The following is a 22,461-nucleotide window of genomic DNA, read 5'->3' on the forward strand; positions in this document are numbered from 1 at the left end:
ATAAAGATGTATCATTCTTTTGCTCAACTGAAGAATATAACAAAACAAGCAAATTTAGAAATTCAAAGAAAGTTTGATGATAGTTCAATCACAGAGATATACTTACTATGCATGGTAACACTTCTCAGAATTTGATGTTGAAGTAGAGAAACTAGGCTTATAGATGGTATGAATTATGCAGTTAATAAGCTTGAAAAATATACATCTCACCTTTAGAAACAGAGAATACACTTACTGCTTATGTAACATAAAACTACATACTAGTTTTCAAAGAAAATCTAAATAAATTATTTGAAGTTGAATAATTATTCTGTGAGTATAATGTGGTATTGGGTGGGCCAAAAAGTGCCTTTGGTTTTTTAAATAAAAATAAAAGACACATTTTTCATTTTCACCAAGAACCTTATTGAACAAGAGTATTGAAAAGAGTATTCACTCTTTTGTTCTACTACCTTCTGCCGTTTTTCAGGCAACTTCATAATTCCATCTTCCCCAAATTTTTTATCTTCTTGAGCAAAGAACTGTTCCAGGTGCCTTTTACAGTCTTCCAGGGAATTGAAATTTTCTCCATTCAGAGAATTTTGTAAAGACTAAAATAAATGGAAATCCGAAGGTGCAATATCTGGTGAATATGGCGGATGAATGAGAACTTCCCAGCCAGGCCATAACAGTGTTTGCCTGGTCATCAAAGAAACAGGCAGTCTTGCATTATCCTGATGGAAGATTATACATTTTCTGTTGACTAATTCTGGATGCTTTTCATCCAGTGTCGCTTTCAGTTGGTCTGATTGGGAGCAGTACTTGTTGGAAATAATCGTTTGGTTTTCTGGAGGGAGCTCATAACAGAGGAGTCCCTTCCAATCCCACCATATACACAACATCACCTTCTTTGGATGAAGACCGGCCTTTGGTGTGGTTGGTGGTGGTTCACATTTTGCTTGCCCCACGATCTCTTCTATTTCACATTATTGTACAGTATCCACTTTTCATCGCCCATCACAATTTGTTTTTAAAATGGAACGTTTTCATTATGTTTAAGTAGAGAATTGCATGCAGAAACATGGTTAAAAAGGTTTTTTTCGCTTAAGTTGTGTGGAACCCATACATCAAGGTGATTCACATAACCAAGCTGGTGCAAATGATGGTCAAGACTTGATTTGTATATTTTGAGTATGTCAGCTATCTCTCGTGTGGTATAACGTTGATTGTCTTCAATTATTGTTTCGATTTGATCGCTATTAACTTCAACTGATCTACCTGACCGTGGAGCATCATCCAGCGAGAAATCTCCAGCGCAAAACTTCACAAATCACTTTTGACATGTTCGATCTGTCACAGTGCCTTCTTACACTGCACAAATCTTTTTGTGTGTTTCAGTTGCGTTTTTACCCTTCTTGAAATAATGAAGCATAATATGCCGAAAATGTTGCCTTTTTCTTCCATCTTCAATATTAAAATGTCTACAAAAATTCACCAATTTTGATGTTTTTTTTTACATGCATGCTGATATGACAGCTGTCACATACAATCTAACAAAATTGTTTCAAATGAAGTTAAAGACAACTAAATATTACTAGAGCCATCTTACAGAAAAAACAGAATGAACCTTTTGGCCCACCCAATAAAACTGGAAATATATCATTAAGAGAAAATGAATCTAAGCACTTACAAATTTTAAAATGAGTACAATTTTCAGGGTAAAAGGGAAATCACAACTGAATTACAGACTGTATATGTAGCAATTGATATGAAAATATGACTTGTCAAAACCTAAGTGATGTGGACAAACCTACAGTCAGTAGAAATGTCATAACATGTAATGCTCTTTTTTAAAAAATTTATTTATTTATTTTTTGGCCGTGGCACAGCATGTGATATCTTACTTCCCCAACCAGGGATTGGACCCCAGCCCCCTGTGGTGTAAGCACGGAATCTTAACCACTTGACTGCCAGGGAAGTCCCGCTTTTAAATAAGAAAGAATAAAATTAAATGAGTTAAGCATTCAACTCAAAGAGCTAGAAAAAAAGGATATAATATAATAAATAGTTAGATGATTGAATCCTTATAGTTAAGAGCAGAAAGTAATAAATTAGAAAGTAAACAAATATATGAATAAGTAACACATTCAGTAGATGTTTGATAAAAATAAAGCTAATTGAATCTTCGAATATGACAAAATAGACCCACCTAGGCAAACCAAGGAAAGAATAATAATATAGCACATTAGGAATGAAAATGGTAATAGAACTATAAATACAGAAGATAGTAATAAATATAAAAATATGTGCAATTTTTTCAATAAATTAGAAAACCTAAATGGAAATAGTTGATTTCCTAGGAAAATGTAAATTATGGAATTGATGCAAGATGAGGTTGACAGTATTGATAGATCAGTAACCATAGTAGACACTGGAAGTTTTAAGGATTTACTCTGAAAAAGTGCTAGTCCTAGATGATTTTACATGTTTGTTCTTTCAAATATTCAAGTAACAGACACTTTCTATGTTAGTTGATTTATTCTGGAGATTAAAAAAAGGCAGAAAACTCTTCATTTACATAACCCTGATACCAAAACTGAAGAGATCAGAAAACTGGTGACTGATTTTACATATGAATATGGATGCAAAACCCTAAATTACAAATAGCAATCTAGGATTACATTAAAATATACCCCATAGGTAGACAAGTTTACCTTCAGGAGTGTGAAGACTGTGCTAATCAAGAATTAATTAGGGTTTCTCTGGTGCCACAGTGGTTAAGAATCTGCCTGACAATGCAGGGGACGTGGGTTCGAACCCTGGTCCGGGAGGATCCCACATGCCGTGGAGCAACTAAGCACGTGTGCCACAACTACTGAGCCTGCGCTCTAGAACCCGCATGTCACAACTACTGAAGCCCGCACGTCTAGAGCCCATGCTGCACAACAAGAGAAGCCACTGCAATGAGAAGCCCTGCACATTGCAACAAAGAGTAGCCCCTGTGCGCAGCAGTGGAGACCCAACACAGCCAAAAATTAAATAAATAAGTAAATAAATAAACAGATAAATTTATTTAAAAAGAAAAGAATTGGGTTCCCTGGTGGTACAGTGGTTGAGAATCTGCCTGCCGATGCAGGGGACACGGGTTCAATTCGAGCCCTGGTCCAGGAAGATCCCACATGGCGGGGAGCACCTAATCCCGTGTGCCACAACTACTGAGCCTGTGCTCTAGAGCCCGCACACCGCAACAAGAGAAACCACCACGCATCACAACAAAGAGTAGCCTCCTCTCGCTGCAACTAGAGAAAGCCCGCGCACAGCAGCAAAGACCCAGCGCAGCCATAAATAAATAAATAAATAAATAAAAATAATTATATTAATGTATTAAAGGAGAAAACATATACTCATCCTGAAAGACCCTAAATAAATTTAACAAATCATAAGAACATTCCTTCCTTACTCTTCCTACAGACATGATGATTACTATGTGTCAGGCACTGTACTAGCACTTTTCATCGGTCTATCTGATCTTCACAACATCCTTATGAAGTAGCTATTACTGGTATGTTCATTTTATAGATGAGGAAACTGAGGCACAGTGTGGTTACATAATCTTCCCAAGGTCATGCAGTTAGAAATGGAACCAGTATTCGAACTTAGGCAGTTTGAATCCTGAGTGTGCTTTTTATCCACTATGCTGTTCTGCTGCTTCTTGTTCATTAACAAAGTAATAAAAACTTCCTTAATATGGTGAAAATGTATCCATGAGAAGCCAACAGCAGACATCATACTAAATGGTGAAACCCTACCAGGCATGCCATTAAGTTCATCAACAAGATAAGAATTATACTCTCATTATTTTAGTCGTTCTAGCCATGCAGTTTTAAGAAAAAAAATCCAGGATGAGGTCAGCTGATTAGCAGTGTAATTCCATCTACAACTTTAATTCTCCCTTGCCATGCAATATGACATATTCTCAGATTCCAGTGATTAGGACATAGACATTTTTGGGGTACCATTATTCTGCCTACCACAGTACCCTTGGAAATATTGTTACCTAAGAAAAGAATATGAGGATAAGAACAATTGCCACCAAAATCAGTGCTTGCATAGCAATGAAAGCTTAATCTGCCTTGTCTGTTAGTTTATTTTTCAGGAGTTATATCCAGGTGAAGAAGAGAAGTTGAGGGCTGGAAGGAATACGTTTTACATTTAGCACTAATTACAAAGTTGAAACTGGGTTGAAATAGATGCTCTAGTTTTACTCTTAGGTTTTCTTAACTATGTTTCTCTTCATGGTTGCAAATTCCTTCTCATATTATAAAATGCTATCTTGTGGTGTATACTGTATATTTAGTAGAGAAATGATAAGTTGTGTGATTATAACTCAAAGAGTTATTTCTGCTCACAGTTCACCGATTCTGATTTGCTGTGTGAATAGTTATTATTGAGAGTTACATCAAGCAATCAAGGTGCATATTATTCATTAGAAAATGTTTGGTTAGTATAATTTTGGCTATGATGCTCCCTAATGTTGTGCATTTACAGTCTCTGATGTGACTATATACTGGGTCTATTACATATTTTACCTTGCTCAAACGGTAAGAAATTGTTAAAGATATTTTCTGGGACTCAATCACATGGGCATTTATTTACTACAAAGCCAGTGTTTTCAGTTATTTTTAGAAGGCATTTTAAATTATCAGAGTTAATCTTGTTTTCTCTTTTTTCTGAAAATAATTATATAGGACTATACTATGTAGTGCAATAGAGTAGCCACTGTCCATGTGAGGCTATAAAGCACTTGAAATATGACTAGTCCTAATTGCAGTGTGCTATAAGTGTAAAATAAACACTGATTTTGACAACAGTACAGAAAATGTAAAATACCTCAATAATTTTTATATTCCATATTGAAATGATGATGTTTGGATATACTAGGTTAAATAAAATATACAAAAAACTAATTTTATCTCTTTTTAAAATCTTTTTAATGTGGCTACTAGAACATTTAAATTTACATGTATGGCTCACGTTATTCCAGACTTATTACACCCATATGAGATACTTCTAGCCCATGATAATAAAATTACATCATCACTATGGAGATGAGAACTTAACTTACAGTACTCAATAGCATGTGCACGTGTCCAGTTCATCCAAAGATGGAAGCAAACTGTTAAGATATGGATTGAAAAGAACAGGGCTTTGTTTTCATTGCTTGAAATTATCTGACATGTCAGAAGACCATTTCTACATACTCTGACCCTGCTTGAGGCGTTTGATGCACATTCTGTACGTTTTCATATCTGGAGCCTTGGAGTGACCTCAAGTGTCAAGAGTCAGATAAAAATCAAGAAAAGCTGAAAGGTTTTATGTTGCTCCTGAAGGATTTGTCCCATAGGTTGGTAGAGGGTATAATGATGATCAATTTGTGGAGTAGCTGTGTTTAAGTCTTGTTTGCTATACACAAGATTGTATTGGCCCAAGAAACTCAGACTTACAGTTTATTTAGGTATAATCTTAAATATGTGAGAGCTTAGGGAACATAGTATTCTCACTAATGAACGTCCAGGTTATTTGAAAGTTCTGTGGAAAACCTATTTTGTTTATATTTGTTCTAAAATGTACTAATCCAATTTGATATATTAGCACAAATAGCATAACAAAGGAAATTAAATCTTTGGTAATTGGGGCTCTCATATTGTCTCAGAGCATTCATTCTGGGTATGAATTCTCACATACAGAATTTAAAATATAGACAAGTTAGTATAGGAGATGGAATTGAGTATCTATTAGACTAAGACCAAGGATCTATATATTTTCTTTTTTGGGAATAAATATGTAATAAAATTTAAAACTTTTTCAAGACATCTCTTAAAGGTATTTAGAAATTCTTGTATTTTATAAAACAGCCTTAAGTTTATCAAGGTTTTAATATAGGCCCTCTTTTTGAATTTAAAGATTATCATTGAGAAACAAGAGGAGTGCAGTGCAAAAAGTTGGAATGAAGTAGAACGTTAGCTCAAAGCTCGAGCTTATAAACATCAAAGTTTATTATTTTTTTAATTAACTTTTTAGTTGGAAGGTCTGAGTCTGGCTTATTTATAATCTTTCAGGTGTGTGTGGATGTTCTGTGGATATGTGGATATGTGCCTAAGGCAGTCAAATATATTTATATGTATACTAAATTTCTATTCTGAACCTCCTTGTTTAAAAAAAGATGTATCCACATTCATTCTGTTTAGGAAAGGAGACATGCATTGGAGATTTTTTTCCCCATGCTCCTATTATAATTAATTCTTTTTTCTTTTTGATAATGGGGAACTGAGATGGTATAGGTAAATGAAATCTATAGACCTTGAATCTTATTTTTGTTATAAATATCATATCTTCCCCTACTAAATATTTATAAGGTCTAATAACATGCAGGAAATTTAAAAATAATTTGAGTTAATTTACAGTATTTTCTCATTTCTTTTCCATCCTTTGCCAGAGGTATTCCTGAGCAACATAGTGTGCTAGTCACCTTTAACTATTGGCTTTCCCCAAAAGATACCAGTGCCTTCGCAGTTCTCTCTAATGGAGATAGCCCATCTTCCATGCATTTCACTCATGGTAGAAATCTCAGTCATTGTTTTGTTCTTATCCTATTCATATGGATACCATCTCCCATAGGTTTGTTTTTTTTGTTGTTGTTTTTTGGCTGTGTTGGGTCTTCGTTTCTGTGCGAGGGTTTTCTCTAGTTGTGGCAAGCGGGGGCCACTCTTCATCGCGGTGCGAGGGCCTCTCACTATCGCGGCCTCTCTTGTTACGGAGCACAGGCTCCAGACGCGCAGGCTCAGTAATCGTGGCTCACGGGCCCAGATGCTCCGCGGCATGTGGGATCTTCCCAAACCAGGGCTCGAACCCGTGTCCCCTGCATTGGCAAGCAGATTCTCAACACTGCGCCACCAGGGAAGCCCTCCCATAGGTTTTTATTTTAGACATGTCTACTTGAGTTTCCTCCCTCTTCTCTACCTCTGTATATCCACTAGTTCAGATTTCTTTGTTTCTTCCCTAGGTTGTTAAAGCAGACTACTAACCTGACTCCCTGCAACCAATTTGTTCACTCTCTTCACCTTCCAACTGTCTTTAGAAAGGGCTCTCATTATAAAATACTGACCCCAGGGACTTCCCTGGTGGTCCAGTGGTTAAGAATCCTCCTTCCAATGCAGGGGACGCATGTTCGATCCCTGGTCAGGGATCTAAGATCCCACATGCCATGGGGCAACTAAGCCCACACACTCTGGAGCCTGTGTGCCACAATGAAAGATCCCACATGCTGCAACTAAGACTCCATGCAGCCAAATAAATATTTTTAAAAATAATTAAAAAATAAAAATTATAAAAAAAATAATAAAACACTGAGCCGATCCAGAAGCATGCTTAGTATCTTTCTGATAACCCTCTAGGTCCATGGTGCTTATAGAATAAAGGCTAAGCTTCTTGGCATGTTATAAGGCTGTTCACAATCTGGAGCAAACCTATCTTTTCTCCTTCATATTTTATTGTTTTTAAAAAAATTTTCCTTGAAAAATACTTGATAATTTTGACTATTAAAACAATTCAGAGGTGACTAATTATTTTTGCATGCATTTTTCTATGTTAATGCAAATGTTTAACATCAGTATAATGGGAATAATAACAGTCTCTGTCTTATAGTTGTGTGGATATAAATGAGTCAATGTATGTAAAGCATTTAAGATATTGACACACTCACACAATATTATGCAACTTGCTTTTTTCATTTAATATGTTTTCAAGGTCAGTACATATAGATCAAACTTACTTGTTTTAATAGTTGCATAATATTCCATGGTGTAGATAAATCCTAATTAATTTTTCCCTTTTTGGTGGGCATTCATGAGCTTTCTCTTTTTTACTATTAAAATTTTACAGTAAATATTTTTGTGCCTGTAGTCTTCATATTAATACTTTTATTTCATAGGCATCTAGAGGAATTTGCAGGAAAAAGATTGTGAAATTAAGTCATTATGGGATCTATGTACCACCAATTATAAACAATACTAAAATAAAATGTGATTCTAGTGCCAGAATAGAGAAATTGGTGAATACGAGAGAACCCCTAGAAACAGACCAACAGTACATACAGGCATACCTTCAAGATATTGTCAATTAGGTTCCAGACCACTGCAGTAAAGCATATATCGCAATAAAGCAAGTCACATGAACTGTTTTTGTTTCCCAGTGCATGTAGAAGTTATGTTTATACTGTAGTCTGTTAAGTGTACAATACCATTATGTTAAAAAAGCAATGTACATACCTTAATTGAAAAATTCTTTATTACTAAAAAATCATAACCATCATCTGAGCCTTTAGCAAGTTGTAATCTTTTTGCTGCTGGAGGGTCTTACTTCTGTATTGATAGCTGCTGACTGATCTGGCTGGTGGTTGCTGAAGTTTAGGGCAGCTGTGGCAATGTCTTAAAATAAGATGACAATGAAGTTTGCCTCATCGATGAACTCTTCCTTCCATGAACGATTTCTTTGTAGCAGGGAGTGTTGTCTCATAGCATTTTACCCATCTTGTAACCTCTTTCAAAATTGGAGTCAGTCCTCTCAAACCCTGTTGCTGTTTTGTCAACTAAGTTTATGTGATATTCTAAATTCTTTGTTATCATTTCAACATTCTTCACAGTGCCTTCACCAGGAATAGATTCTGTCTCAAGAAACCACTTTTGTTGCTCATTCATAAGAAGCAACTCTTCATCTGTTCAAGGTATATCACGAGATGGCAGCAGTTTGGTCACATCTTTGGTTTCTACTTCTAATTCTAGTTCTCTTGCTACTTCCACCACATCTGCAGTTATTTCCTCCACTGAAGTCTTGAGCTCCTCAAAGTCATCCATGAGGGTTGGAATCGACTTCTTCCAAATTCCTGTTAGTATTTTGACCTCTTCCCATGAATCACAAATGTTCTTAATGTCATTCAGAAAGGTGAATCCTTTCCAGAAGGTTTTCTTTTTTTTTCTTTAACATCTTTATTGGGGTATAATTGCTTTACAATGGTGTGTTAGTTTCCTCTTTATTACGAAGTGAATCAGCTATACATATACATATATCGCCATATCTCCTCCCTCTTGCGTCTAAGTCAGAAGGTTTTCAATTGACTTTGCCCAGATCCATCAGAGGAATCATTATCTATGGCAGATTTAGCCTTATGAAATGTATCTTAAATAATAAGACTTGAAAGCTGAAGTTACTTCTTGATATGTGGGCTGTAGAATGGATGTTGTGTTAGCAGGTGTGAAAACAACATTAATCTTATTGTACATCTCCATCAGAGTTCTTGGGTGACCAGGTGTATTGTTCATTGAGCAGTAATATTTGGAAAGGAATCTTTTTTTCTGAGCAGTCAGTCTCAACAGTGGGCTTAAAATATTCAATAGACCATGTTGTAAAGAGATGTGCTATCATCCAGGCTTTCTTGTTCCATTTATAGAACATAGACAGAATAGATTTAGCATAAGTCTTAAGGGCCCTAGGATTTTCAGAATGGTAAATGAGCATTGGTTTCAATTTATTTTTAATTAATTAATTAATTTTAAAAAATTGAAGTATAGTTGATTTACAGTTGGCTTAAAGTCACCAGGTGCATTAGTTCCTAACAAGGGAGTCAGGCTGACCTTTGAAGCCTTGAAGCCAGATGTTGACTTCTCCTCTCTATCTATGAAAGTCCTAGATGGCATAGTCTTCTAAAGTAAGACTGTTTTGTCTACACTGAAAATCTGTTGTTTAGCGCAGCTACTTTCATTAGTTATTTTAGTTAGATCTTCTGGATAGCTTGCTATAGCTTCTACATTAGCACTTGCTGCTTCATCTTGCACTTGTGTGTGTGTGTGTGTGTTGGTTTTTAAAATTTATCTATCTATCTACCTATCTATCTATCTATATCTATCTATCTATCTATCTATCTATCTACCTATCTATCTATCTTACTGGAATCTTAGTTCCCCGACCAGGGAACAAACCTGGGCCCCCTGTAGTGGGAGTGCAGAGTCCTAACCGCTGGACTGCCAGGGAATTCCCTCATCTTGCACTTTTATGTGATGGAGATAGAGTCTTTCCTTAAACCTCATGAACCAACCTCTGCTGGCTTCAAACTTTTCTTCTGCAGCTTTTTCACCTCCCTCTCAGCCTTCATAGAATTGAAGAGAGTTAGGGTCTTGCTCCGCATTAGGTTTTTGCTTAAGAGAATGTTGTGGCTCATTTGATCTTCTATCCAGACCACTAAAACTTTCTTCTTATCAGCGATAAGCCTGTTTCACTTTTTTATCATTTATGTGTTCATTGGAGTTGCACTTTTAATTTCCTTCCAAAACTTTTCCCTTGCATTCACAATGTGGCTAACTGTTTAGTGCAACAGGCCTAGATTTTAACCTATCTTGGCTTTTGACATGTCTTCATCCTAAGCTTAATCATTTCTAGCTTTTGATTTAAAGTGAGAGATGTGTGATTCTTTCTTTCACTTGAACTCTTAGAGGCCACTGTAGGGTTATTAATTGTCCTCATTTCAATACTGTGTCTTGGGGAAGAGGGAGGCCCCAGGAAAGGGAGAGAGGTGGAGAATGGCGGTCAGTGGAGCCGTCAGAACATGTACAACATTCATCAAGCTCACTGTCTTATGTGGACATATTTCTTGATGCCCTCAAACAATTCATAGATCACCATAACAAATACAGTAATAAATAAGAATTTGAAATATTGTGAGAATTACTAAAATGAATTGCAGAGACACGAATTGAGCAAATGCTGTTGGAAAACAGTGAAGATAGACTTGTTCAACTCAGAGTTGCAACAAATCTTCAATTAAAAAGAAAAGCAAGTCCGTTCTCTACGTCTGCGTCTTTATGCCTGCCCTGCCACTAGGACATAGTGGGGGAAGGGGAAGCTGGGACAAACCAAGAGAGTAGCATTGACATATATACACTACCAAATGTAAAATAGCTAGTGGGAAGCTACTGCATAGCACAGGGAGATCAGCTCGATGCTTTGTGACCACCTAGAAGGGTGGGATAGGGAGGGTGGGAGAGAGGCTCAAGAGGGAGGGGATATGGGGATATATGTATACATATTGCTGATTCACTTTGTTGTACAGCAGAAACTAATGCAACATTGTAAAGCAATTATACTCCAATAAAGATGTAAAAAAAAAAATCAGTATCTGCAAAACACAGTAAATTGAAGTGCAATAAAATGGGGTATACCTGTATAAAAATTTAGTTTAAGATAAAGTTGACATTTGAAAGAAACAGGAAGAGGAAAAATGATTCAATAAAAAATCCTGAAAAAGTGTTTTAATTATTGAGAGGAAAAAAAAGTTCAGTTCCTTACCTCATACGATTTAGCTCCCCTGCCCTCATCTGGGCCTGTTGCCTCTAATCCAGAGACTATGTGTTTTATTCATTTCAGGGAATAAATCTCCCATTATGCTGTTTCAAAAAGAAGAAGCAATCTGAGAACCTGACTGATTTAGATTTTCAACGAATGTTGTTGGATATTTGAATATTTCATTCCTTTTTATTGCTGAGTAGCATTCCATTGTATGAACATATCACAAGTTTTTAAATCAATTTACCTGTTAATAGACATTTGGGTTATTTCAGTTTGGGGCTAGTATAAATAAAGCTGCTATGTATATTTATGTATAAGTCTTTGTATAGAAACATGCTGTCATTTCTCTTGACTACATATCTAGAGTGGAATGGCTGGATTGTATGATAGTTCAGTGTTTGAGAGTTGTAGTTGATTTACATCCCTGTCAACATTGGTATGTGAAGTATTCTTAATCAGCACCATTGTAATAGATATGAGTAGTATCTCATGATCTTAATTTGCATTTCTCTCAAGACAAATGATGTTGAGCACCTTTTCATATTCTTACTTGCCATGTGTATATCTTCTTTGTTGAAGTATCTGTTCAAATCCTTTGCCCATTTTTTTTTAAGGTCATTGATTTTATCTATTATGGATCAAAGAATAGAAAAGAAAATGTGATTTGCAAAATTTTTCTCCCAGTCCCCATTTCCTTTTCATTCTCTTAACAGTGTCTTTGAAGAACAGAAGCTCATAATTTTGTTAAAGTCCAATTTGTCAAATTTTCTTGTGTGGGTTTTGCTTTGGTATTATAACCTAGAAAATTTTTTGTTTAATCCAAGGTCACAAAAATTTCCCTGTACATTTTCTTGTAGAAGTTTTATGGTTTTAGGTTTTGCTTTTAGAGCTATGATTTATTTTTAAGTGACTTTTTGTATATGGTGTGGTGAGGATATACAGTTTTGTTTTGGATATGGTATGGCCTAAGGATATCCATTTGTTCCAACACAATTTTTTGATAAGACTGTTCATTCTTTAATGAATTGCTGTTGCACCTGTGTCAAAATCACTTGCATATATGTGTAGGTGGACTTTCTATTCCTCTATTCTCTTCAAATGATCTATCTTTAATACCATACAATGTCTTGTTTACTATAGTTTTATCATAGTCTTGAAATCAGGTAGTGTAAGTATCCAACTTTGTTCTTCTTTTTCAGAGTTGCTTTGGCTATCCTAGGTCCTTTGTATTTCCATATGAATTTTAGAATTAGTTAACTTCTACAAAAAAAGCTTGCTGGAAGTCTGATTGCATTGTATTGAATCTAAAGATAAATCTGTGGAAAATTAACATCATAAAAATATTCAGTCTTCTGATTCATGAACTTGGTATTATCTCACCATTTGTTTAGGTCCTCTTTAACTTCTCACAGCAGTATTTTGTAGTTTTCAGTGTACAACTTTGCACATATTTTGTCAAATTTATTCTTAAGTATTTAATATTTTTCTTGATATTGTAAATGATATTTAAAAAATTTTGATTTCTGATTGTTGTTTGCTAGCATATAGAAATATAGTTGACTTTTACCTATTGAGTTGTTTCTTGCAAACTTGCTAAACACACTTTTTTGGTTGTGGGATTTTTTTTTTTTTTGGTGTAAGGTTTTCCTTTTTTAAAAACATTTTATTTTGAAATAATTTTAGATTTATAGAAGTATTATGAAGAAAGGTCAGAGAGTTCCCTATATTTTTTACACAGCTTCCTCTAATTAAACAATTTTAATTTTAGGAGCTTTTTTTGTAAATTTCATAGGATTTTTTACGTACGTGACTATGTTGTCTTCAAGTAAAGATAGATTTTCTTCTTTCCTTACAACCTGGATGTCTTTTATTTCTTTTTCTTGTCACTACATTTCTAGCTACTACATTAGCTAAAACCTCCGCTACAAAAAATTTTTTTTGACTGCGTATGTTATAGTTATTGGTGGTACATGACAAGGTAGGGCTCTCTGAGCCCCTCCCATTCTTTAAGTGGTCTGGGATTGAAACTGTATTGAGAATGGGAGATTCTCAGTGTGTTGGGGGATTGAGTTGGGGCAAGGACTCCCCAGCAGCTGAGCATATCTCTATTCCTCTCATGTTCTCACTGTGGCTGGTGGCCCAGAGGGCTTTTACTCCTTGGAGGCCATGTGGATCATCAGTCCACTGCCCTATTACTGTAGCCAAATTCATGGTCCTACCAGGAAATGAGCTTGGCAAAGTGGTTATTGAGGGCAATGCAAACCACTGTATCAAGGGTGGAAGAGTGGGTGTCACTGGTAAAGTTGCAGGAGACAGCAAAGATTTTCAGTGTAGCCCAGGATGCTCTTTAGTGGGCCCTCTGATGCCTGCTTCACCACCTTTTTGGTATCATTATATTTGCAACTTTCTCCAGATGGCAAGTCAGATCTATGACCATCATACTGTTGGTGGGGACACAGAAGGCCATGCCAGTATGCTTCCCGTTCACCTCAGGGATGACCTTGCCAACAGTCTTGGCAGTGCTAGTAGATGCCAAAATGATGTTTTGGGAAACCCTGTGGCTGTCACTGTATCGTTTCCCAGAGGGGCCATAAATTTTCAGTCTTCTGGGTGGCAGTGATGGCATTGACTGTGGTCATGAGTCCCTCTATGATGCCAAAGTTGTCATGGTTACCTTGGCCAGGGGTACCAAGCAGTTGATGGTGCAGGAGGCATTGCTGACAATCTTGAGGGAGTTGACATACTTCTCATGGTTTATGCCCATCACAAACATGGGGGTTTCAGCAAAAGGGGCAGAGATGATGACCCTTTTGGCTCCACCCTTCAAGCGAACCCTAGCTTACTCCAAGGTAGTGAAGACATGAGTGGACTCCACCATGTATCCAGCAGCAGCATCACCCCATTTGACATTGGCAGGATCTCATTACTGGAAGATGGAGATGGACTTTTCATTGATGACAAGCTTCCCATTTTCAACCTTGACTGTGCCATCAAACTTGCCATGGGTAGAATCACATTGGAACATGTAGACCATGAAGTTGAGGTCTATGAAGGGTCATTGACAGCAACGTTTTTCACTTTGCCAGAGTTAAAAGCAGCCCTGGTGACCAGATATCTGATACAGAGAAATCCATTTACTCCAATCTTCACTGTTATGTCTTAGGGATGCAGCTGGCACTGCACAGGAAAATCAGCTGTCTGGTGAATGAAGAGAAGCAGAGAGCCTCCAGAAACATGTTGAGTAGAAGTGGGAAACAGACATAACTTGCCCTGTTCTTGATCTTAAGGGGAATGCATTCAGTCTTTCATCATTAAGATTATGTTAGCTATAAGTTTTTTGTAGATATCTTTTATAGGTTGATGAAGTTTCCTTCTATTCCCAGTTTACTAACAGTTTTTATTAGGAAATGATGTTGGAGTTTGGCAAGTACTATTTCTATATCTGTTGAGATAATAATGATTTTTCTGTTTTAGTTTGTTAATATCATAATTTATGAATGTTAAAACAAATTTGCATTCCTGAAATAAACTCCATTTCATCATGGTGTACTGTTCTTTTCATATATTGTTGGATTCAACTTGCTAGAATTTTGCCGAGAATTTTTGCTTCTGTATTCATGAGTGATACATTGATCTGTAGTTCTTTCTTGTCATATGTCTTTGGTGTCATAGAATATTAGGCAGTATTTGTGCCTCTTCAATATTTTGGAATGATTTTTGTAGAATTGATATTATTTCTTCCTTAAATATCTGGCGTAATTCCCCATTGAAGCCACCTGGATCTGGACGGTTTTTTGTTTTGTTTTGTGGGGAATGTTTTGTAACCACAAGTTCAAGTTCAGTTTCCTTAATAGATGTAGGGCTATTCAGGTTATCCTGTTTTTAAAAATGAGTTTTGGTAGTTTGTGTTTTTCAAGAAACTTGCCCATTTCATCTAAGTTTTTTAATTTATTACTATAAAATTATTAAAAATATTCTCCTACTGTTCATATTTTTAGAATATGGAGTGATATTACCTCTCTGCTCCTGATTTGGTAATTTGTATCTTCTATTTTTATCCTTATCAGTTTGCCTATAGTTTTTAAAATTTTATAGAGTATTTTAAAAATCACTTTTTGATTTCATTGATTGTCTCTATTGTTATCCTGTTTTCTTTTTCACTGGTTTCCTTTCTTCTGCTTACTTTGGGGTTAATATGCTCTTCTTTTCCTGTTTCTTAAAATGGAAGCTGAGGTCATCAATGTGGAACCTTTCTCTGATCTATCAGTGTCATTTTAATACTATAAATTTTTCTTTAGGTACTACTTTAGTTGCATCCCCAAAGTTTTGATATTTTGTGTTTTCTTTCTCTTTCAGTTGTAAATACATTCCAAAATCTTTTTGATATCTTCTTTGACTTATGTGTTATTCAGTTTCTAATATTTGTGGATATTAAAGATACCTTTTGGTGAATGATTTTTAATTTAATTTAATTGGAGTCAGAGAACATAGTTTTGTGATTTGAATCTTTTATTTAAAAAATTTTTTTAACATCTTTATTGGAGTATAACTGTTTTACAATGGTGTGTTAGTTTCTGCTTTATAACAAAGTGAATCAGCTATACATATACATATATCGCAATATCTCCTCCCTCTTGTGTCTCCCTCCCACCCTCCCTATCCCACCCCTCTAGGTGGTCACAAAGCACCGAGCTGATCTCCCTGTGCTATGCGGCTGCTTCCCACTAGCTATCTGTTTTACATTTGGTAGTATATATAAGTCCATGCCACTCTCTCATTTCACCCAGCATACCCTTCCCCCTCCCCGTGTACTCAAGTCCATTATCTATGTCTGTGTCTTTATTCCTGTTCTGCCCCTAGGTTCTTCAGAACCTTTTTTTTTTTTTTTTTACATTCCATATATATGTGCTAGCATATGGTATTTGTTTTTCTGTTTCTGACTTACTTCACTCTGTATGACAGATTCTAGGTCCATCCACCTCACTACAAATAACTCAATTTCATTTATTTTTATGACTGAGTAATATTCCATTGTCTATATATGCCACACCTCTTTATCCATTCATCTGTCGACGGACACTTAGGTTGCTTCCATGTCCTGGCTATTGTAAATAGAGCTGCAATGAACATTGTGGTACATAACTCTTTTTGAAATATGGTTTTCTCAGGGTATATGCCCAGTAGTGAGATTGCTGGGTCCTATGGTAGTTCTATTTTTAGTTTTTTAAGGAACCTCCATACTGTTCTCCATAGTAGCTGTATCAATTTACATTCCCACCAACAGTGCAAGAGGGTTCCCTTTTCTCCACACCCTCTCCAACATTTACTGTTTGTAGATTTTTTGATGATGGCCATTCTGACCGGTGTGAGGTGATACCTCATTGTAGTTTTGATTTCCATTTCTCTAATGATTAGTGATGTTGAGCAATCTTTCATGTGTTTGTTGGCAATCTGTATATCTTCTTTGGAGAAATGTCTATCTAGGTTTTCTACCCATTTTTGGATTGGGTTGTTTGTTTGTTTTATATTGAGCTGCATGAGCTGCATGTGCTGCTTGTATATTTTGGAGATTAATCCTTTGTCAGTTGCTTCGTTGGCAAATATTTTCTCCCATTCTGAGGGTTTTCTTTTTGTCCTGTTTATGGTTTCCTTTGCTTTGCAAAAGCTTTTAAGTTTCATTAGGTCCCATTTGTTTATTTTTGTTTTTATTTCCATTTCTTTAGGAGGTGGGTCAAAAAGGATCTTGCTGTGATTTATGTCATAGAGTGTTCTACCTATGTTTTCCTCTAAGAGTTTTATAGTGTCTGGCCTTACATTTAGGTCTTAATCCATTTAGAGTTTATTTTTGTGTATGGTGTTAGGGAGTGTTCTAATTTCATTCTTTTACATGTAACTTTCCAGTTTTCCCAGCACCACTTATTGAAGAGGCTGTCTTTTCTCCATTGTATATTCTTGCCTCCTTTATCAAAAATAAGGTGACCATATGTGCGTGGGTTTATCTCTGGGTTTTCTATCCTGTTCCATTGATCTATATTTCTGTTTATGTGCCAATACCATACTGTCTTGATTACTGTAGCTTTGTAGTATAGTCTGAAGTCCAGGAGCCTGATTCCTCCAGCTTCATTTTTCTTTTCTTTTTTTTTTTGTTTATAATTACTTATAATTTATAAATCCTGCCTACTTTCTTTTTTTTTTTTTTTTCCACACACACACACTGTATTTTATTTTTACAAGAGATAGATAGACTGACACCAAGCATTGTACATGGATGACCACAACAAAAGCAACAATGATTGCAATTACCAAACATGAAACACACTTATACTATGTCATAATATTGACATTCAGTCCAGTAATCCTCCACTGTAACAGCTCCTTTACTTTGCAGTGAAAATTGATTTGTATATTCTTTTCCTCTGAGTCCTTGTGGGATTTTTTTTTTATTAATTCAGACAGAAAGTCACAAAAATTATACTCATCCTCATCAGTTCACTCAGTCCCATGTAATTAATTTCTTTTTTTTCATCTTGATCTTTTGTTAGCACTTTTATGAGTTCATCAGTTTTTCATTAGAGTTCTGAAAATGCTTATTCATTCAGTTCAGCAGTACAGTCAGTTACCAGAAACCTGTACTTGTCAGAGTCTTTTCCATGAATTTCTTGAAGATGAAACTCTTTTATAGGAACATATTTGCAAAATCATCAGAGTACACCCAGAACTGTCTGTAAATGACAAAAGACTTAAAAATGACCATGGTTAAAGATTTGATGAAAGTTCATAATAATGCAGTTGACAAGAAAATTAGTTATTTCTGAGCTATACATTTTAAAGTAATAACTAGGATTATTACTTATAACATTATACCAGAACATATAAGATTTTTAGACGTTTCCTGTAATGTCTGAAACATTTATATTAACATATTTCCATACATATTTCCATACAAATACAAATATAAGATTTTTAGAAATTTCATGTAATGTCTGAAACATTTATATTAACATATTTCCATACATATTTCCATACAAATACAAATATAAGATTTTTAGAAATTTCCTGTAATGTCTGAAACATTTATATTAACATATTTCCATACATATTTCCATACAAATACAAATATAAGATTTTTAGAAATTTCATGTAATGTCTGAAACATTTATATTAACATATTTCCATACATATTTCCATACAAATACAAATATAAGATTTTTAGAAATTTCATGTAATGTCTGAAACATTTATATTAACATATTTCCATACATATTTCCATACAAATACAAATATAAGATTTTTAGAAATTTCATGTAATGTCTGAAACATTTATATTAACATATTTCCATACATATTTCCATACAAATACAAATATAAGATTTTTAGAAATTTCATGTAATGTCTGAAACATTTATATTAACATATTTCCATACAAATAACCCAATGAAAGTTTAGTATTAGTTGTTTTGTTTGTTTTTTTATACTGCAGGTTCTTATTAGGCATCAGTTTTATACACATCAGTGTATACATGTCAATCCCAATCGCCCAATTCAGCACATCACCATCCCCACCTCATCGCAGTTTTCCCCCCTTGGTGTCCATATGTCCATTCTCTACATCTGTGTCTCAACTTCTGCCCTGCAAACTGGCTCATCTGTACCATTTTTCTACGTTCCACATACATGCATTAACATACGATATTTGTTTTTCTCTTTCTGACTTACTTCACTCTGTATGACAGTCTCTAGATCCATCCACTTCTCAACAAATGACTCAATTTCGTTCCTTTTTATGGCTGAATAATATTCCATCGTATATATGTACCACAACTTCTTTATCCATTCGTCTGTTGATGGGCATTTAGGTTGCTTCCATGACCTGGCTATTGTAAATAGTGCTGCAATGAACATTCGGGTGCACGTGTCTTTTTGAATTACGGTTTTCTCTGGGTATATGCCCAGTAGTGGGATTGCTGGGTCATATGGTAATTCTATTTTTAGTTTTTTAAGGAACCTCCATATTGTTCTCCATAGTGGCTGTATCAATTTACATTCCCACCAACAGTGCAAGAGGGTTCCCTTTTCTCCACACCCTCTCCAGCATTTGTTGTTTGTAGATTTTCTGATGATGCCCATTCTAACAGGAGTGAGGTGATACCTCATTGTAGTTTTGATTTGCATTTCTCTAATAATTAGTGATGTTGAGCATCTTTTCATGTGCTTCGTGGCCGTCTGTATGTCTTCTTTGGAGAAATGTCTATTTAGGTCTTCTGCCCATTTTTGGATTGGGGTGTTTGTTTCTTTGATATTGAGCTGAATGAGCTGTTTATATATTTTGGAGATTAATCCTTTGTCCGTTGATTCATTTGCAAATATTTTCTCCCATTCTGAGGGTTGTCTTTTCGTCTTGTTTATGGTTTCCTTTGCTGTGCAAAAGCTTTGAAGTTTCATTAGGTCCCACTTGTTTATTTTTGTTTTTATTTCCATTACTCTAGGAGGTGGATCGAAAAAGATCTTGCTGTGATTTATGTCAAAGAGTGTTCTTCCTATGTTTTCCTCTAAGAGTTTTATAGTGTCCAGTCTTATATTTAGGTCTCTAATCCATTTTGAGTTTATTTTTGTGTATGGTGTTAGGGAGTATTCTAATTTCATTCTTTTACATGTGGCTGTCCAGTTTTCCCAGCACCACTTATTGAAGAGACTGTCTTTTCTCCATTGTATATCTTTGCCTCCTTTGTCATAGATTAGTTGACCATAGGTGCGTGGGTTAATCTCTGGGCTTTCTATCTTGTTCCATTGATCTATGTTTCTGTTTTTGTGCCAGTACCATATTGTCTTGATTACTGTAGCTTTGTAGTATAGTCTGAAGTCAGGGAGTCTGATTCCTCCAGCTCCATTTTTTTGCCTCAAGACTGCTTTGGCTATTCGGGGTCTTTTGTGTCTCCATACAAATTTTAAGATGATTTGTTCTAGCTCCGTAAAAAATGCCATTGGTAATTTGATAGGGATTGCATTGAATCTGTAGATTGCTTTGGGTAGTATACTCATTTTCACAATGTTGATTCTTCCAATCCAAGAACATGGTATATCTCTCCATCTGTTGGTATCATCTTTAATTTCTTTCATCAGTGTCTTATAGTTTTCTGCATACAGGTCTTTTGTCTCCCTAGGTAGGTTTATTCCTAGGTATTTTATTCTTTTTGTTGCAATGGTAAATGGGAGTGTTTCCATAATTTCTCTTTCAGATTTTTCATCATTAGTGTATAGGAATGCAAGAGATTTCTGTGCATTAATTTTGTAACCTGCAACTTTACCATATTCATTAATTAGCTCTAGCAGTTTTCTGGTGGCAGTTTTAGGATTCTCTATGTATAGTATCATGTCATCCGCAAACAGTGACAGTTTTACTTCTTCTTTTCCAATTTGTATTCCTTTTATTTCTTTTTCTTCTCTGATTGCCATGGCTAGGACTTCCAGAACTATGTTGAATAATAGTGGTGAGAGTGGACATCCTTGTCTTGTTCCTGATCTTAGAGGAAATGCTTTCAGTTTTTCACCATTGAGAATGATGTTTTTCTTTCTCAAGATTGCTTTGGCTATTCGGGGTGTTTTGTGTTTCCATACATATTGTGCAATTTTTTGTTTTAGTTCTGTGAAAAATGCCATTGGTAGTTTGATAGGGCTTGCATTGAATCTGTAGATTGCTTTGGGTAGTAGAGTCATTTTCACAATGTTGATTCTTCCAATCCAAGAACATGGTATATCTCTCCATCTGTTGGTATCATCTTTAATTTCTTTCATCAGTGTCTTATAGTTTTCTGCATACAGGTCTTTTCTCTCCTTAGGTAGGTTTATTCCTAGGTATTTTATTCTTTTTGTTGCAGTGGTAAATGGGAGTGTTTCCTTAATTTCTCTTTCAGATTTTTCATCATTAGTGCATAGGAATGCAAGAGATGTCTGTGCATTAATTTTGTATCCTACTACTTTACCAAATTCATTGATTAGCTCTAGTAGTTTTCAGGTAACATCTTTAGGATTCTCTATGTATAGTATCATGTCATCTGCAAACAGTGACAGCTTTACTTCTTCTTTTCCGATTTGGATTCCTTTTATTTCTTTTTCTTCTCTGATTGCTGTGGCTAAAACTTCCAAAACTATGTTGAATAATAGTGGTGAGAGTGGACAGCCTTGTCTTGTTCCTGATCTTAGTGGAAATGGTTTCAGTTTTTCACCATTGAGAATGATGTTGGCTGTGTGTTTCTCATGTATGGCCTTTATTATGTTGAGGCAAGTTCCCTATGTGCCTGCTTTCTGGAGCATTTTTATCATAAGTGGGTGTTGAATTTTGTTGAAAGCTTTTCTGCATCTATTGAGATGATCATATGATTTTTATTCTTCAATTTGTTAATATGGTTTATCACATTGGTTGATTTGCATATACTGAAGAATCCTTGCATTCCTGGGATAGACCCTAGTTGATCATGGTGTATGATCCTTTGAATGTGCTGTTGGATTCTGTTTGTTAGTATTTTGTTGAGGATTTTTGCATGTATGTTCATCAGTGATATTGGTCTGTAGTTTTCTTTTTTGTGCCATCTTTGTCTGGTTTTGGTATCAGGATGATGGTGGCCTCGTAGAATGAGTTTGGGAGTGTTCCTCCCTCTTCTATATTTTGGAAGAGTTTGAGAAGGATAGGTATTAGGTCTTCTTTAAATGTTTGATAGAATTCACCTGTGAAGCCATCTGGTCTTGTGCATTTGTTTGTTGGAAGATTTTTAATCACAGTTTCAATTTCAGTGCTTGTGATTGGTCTGTTCATATTTTCTATTTCTTCCTGGTTCAGTCTCAGCAGGTTGTGCATTTCTAAGAATCTGTCCATTTCTTCCAGGTTGTCCATTTTATTGGCATAGAGTTGCTTGTAGTAATGTCTCATGATCGTTTGTATTTCTGCAGTGTCAGTGATTACTTCTCCTTTTTCATTTCTAATTCTACTGATTTGAGTCTTCTTTTTTTTCTTGATGAATCTGGCTAATGGTTTGTCAATTTTGTTTATCTTCACAGAGAACCATCTTTTAGTTCTTTTGATCTTTGCTA

At 35.4% G+C, this 22,461-nt stretch overlaps 1 protein-coding gene and 1 pseudogene across 9 annotated transcripts in view; one reads left to right on the plus strand and one right to left on the minus strand.

Annotated features, from left to right (window-relative positions):
- ANKS1B (ankyrin repeat and sterile alpha motif domain containing 1B) overlaps positions 1 to 22,461 on the plus strand; it is a 1,183,808-nt gene that overhangs the window by 158,811 nt on the left and 1,002,536 nt on the right. The gene's annotated exons all lie outside the window — the stretch shown is intronic.
- Positions 13,527 to 14,520, minus strand: LOC103004535 (glyceraldehyde-3-phosphate dehydrogenase-like; annotated as a pseudogene).

Source organism: Balaenoptera acutorostrata, chromosome 11, assembly GCF_949987535.1.
Source record: "Balaenoptera acutorostrata chromosome 11, mBalAcu1.1, whole genome shotgun sequence".
Taxonomy (NCBI): Eukaryota; Metazoa; Chordata; class Mammalia; order Artiodactyla; family Balaenopteridae; genus Balaenoptera; species Balaenoptera acutorostrata.